Raw genomic sequence first — 2,500 nt, forward strand, 5'->3', positions numbered from 1 at the left:
GGAGTTCCCGTGCTGATGGACCTGGAGTCAGAGACTTCTGTTCCCGGCTTAACGCACTGCTTCCTGTCAGAGAGGAAGTCTGTGATCCACCTGCAGGTGGAGTAGGGCACGTTCAGCTGGAAGAGCTTGTCCTGAAGCAGGGCAGGGATGATGGTGTTGAAGGCAGAGCTGAAGTCCACAAACAGGATCCTGGCGTAGGATGCTGGGGCGTCCACATGCTGTAGGGTGAAGTGGAGGGCCATGTTAACTGCGTCGTCCACAGACCTGTTGGCTCTGTAGGCAAACTGAAGGGGGTCCAGGAGAGGGTCTGTGATGGCTTTGAGGTGTGCCAGGAGCAGGCGCTCAAAAGACTTCATTACCACAGATGTAAGGGCGACCGGTCTGTAATCATTTAGTCCTGTTGGCCTTAGCTTTTTGGGCACAGCGATGATGGTGGAGGACTTGAGACAGGCTGGTACATGGCATGTCTCCAGGGAGGTGTTAAAGATGTTGGTGAACACCGGAGACAGCTGGCCAGCGCAGTGCCTGAGGGTGGCTGGAGAGACAGAGTCCGGCCCGGCTGCTTTGCGTGGATTCTGCCTCTTGAAAAGCCCATTAACTTCTCCCTCCTGAAAGGAGAGAGTCGTTTCTGTAGTATGGGTGGGGGATGGGGCCTCTTGGGTGGGAAGGGGTGGTTCAGGACAGTCCAATTGTCTTTCAAATCTACGGTAGAACTCGTTCAGGTCGTTGGCTAGGCGGGAGTCGTTAGTGGTGTGGGGCGCTCTGGGTTTGTAGTTGGTGATGTGCCTGAGCCCTTTGGCAGACAGAAGCAGCGTCGTTAGTAGAGAACTGGTGTTTTAGTGTCTCTGAGTACAGTCGTTTAGCCTCTCTCACCGCTTTGCTAAACCTGTTCTTCGACTCCTTGAATCTGTCTCTATCCCCACTCCTAAACGCTTCCTCCTTCTCCAACCTCAACCTTTTGAGCTTTGCTGAGAACCAGGGCTTGTTGTTGTTAAAGTTCACCCTGGTACGTGTTGGGATACAGCAGTCCTCACAGAAGCTGATGTACACAGCCTCTGTGAGTTCATCCAGACTATTGGTAGCAGTCGTGAACATATCCCAGTCAGTACAGTCTAAGCACGCCCGCAAATCTTCCACAGCCTCACTGGTCCACTGTTTAGATGTCCTCACAGCAGGTTTACAGAGTTTTAGTTGCTGCCTGTATGCACGAATCAGGTGGACCAAGGGAGTTCTGTGCGAGCCGAACAGCCCCGTGACCCACAAGAGAAACATCCCCGCCAAATTCGAGCGTTTGACGGGGTCTATCCGTGAAAAAATATTCACGTTTTTGAGTGCACATGCATTTCTGCTGCAAATGCCTCTGGAAGTTTCATGCCGTTCGTATGCCAATTGTGGCAACACGAAAATGACCCGTTTTCCCATTCCGAGGGATTTCTGTGCGACCCTAACAGCCCCGTGAGCCACAAGAGACACATCCCCGCCAATTTCTAGCGTTTCACGGGGTCTATCCGTGAAAAATATAGACGTTTTTGAGTGCACATGCATTTCTGCTGCAGATGCCTCTGGAAGTTTCATGCCGTTCGTACGCAATGTGGCAACACGAAAATGACCCCTTTTCCCATTCCGAGGGATTTCTGTGCGACCCTAACTAACAGCGCCCGTGAGCCACAAGAGAGACATCCCCGCCAATTTATAGCGTTTCACGGGGTCTATCCGTGAAAAATATAGACGTTTTTGAGTGCACATGCATTCCTGCTGCAAATGCCTCTGGAAGTTTCATGCCGTTCCTATGCAATGTGGCCACACAAAAATGACCCGTTTTCCCATTCCGAGGCATTTCTGTGCGACCCTAACAGCCCCGTGAGCCACAAGAGAGACATCCCCGCCAACTTCTAGCGTTTGACGGGGTCTATGCGTGAAAAATATTAAAATTTTTGAGTGCACGTGCCTTTCTGCTGCAAATGCCTCTGGAAGTTTCATGGCGTTCCTATGCAATGTGGCAACACGAAAATGACCCCTTTTCCCATTCCGAGGGAGTTCTGTGCCACCCTAACAGCCCCGTGAGCCACAAGAGACACATCCCCGCCAATTTCTAGCGTTTCACGGGGTCTATCCGTGAAACATATAGAAGTTTTTGAGTGCACATGCATTCCTGCTGCAAATGCCTCTGGAAGTTTCATGCGGTTCGTACGCAATGTGGCAACACGAAAATGACCCGTTTTCCCATTCCCAGGGATTTCTGTGCGACCCGAACAGCCCCGTGAGCCACAAGAGACACATCCCCGCCAATTTCTAGCGTTTCACGGGGTCTATCCGTGAAAAATATCAATTTTTTTTTGACTGCACATGCATTTCTGCTGCAAATGCCTCTGGAAGTTGCATGCGGTTCGCATGCAATGTGGCGACACGAAAATGACCCGTTTTCCCATTCCGAGGGATTTCTGTGCCACCCTAACAGCCCCGTGAGCCACAAGAGAGACATCCCCGCCAATTTCTAGCG

This window comes from Petromyzon marinus, unplaced genomic scaffold, assembly GCF_048934315.1.
Source record: "Petromyzon marinus isolate PM22_M1 ecotype Great Lakes invasive population unplaced genomic scaffold, UKy_Petmar_22M1.pri1.0 PM_G_Scaffold_29, whole genome shotgun sequence".
Lineage (NCBI taxonomy): Eukaryota > Metazoa > Chordata > Hyperoartia > Petromyzontiformes > Petromyzontidae > Petromyzon > Petromyzon marinus.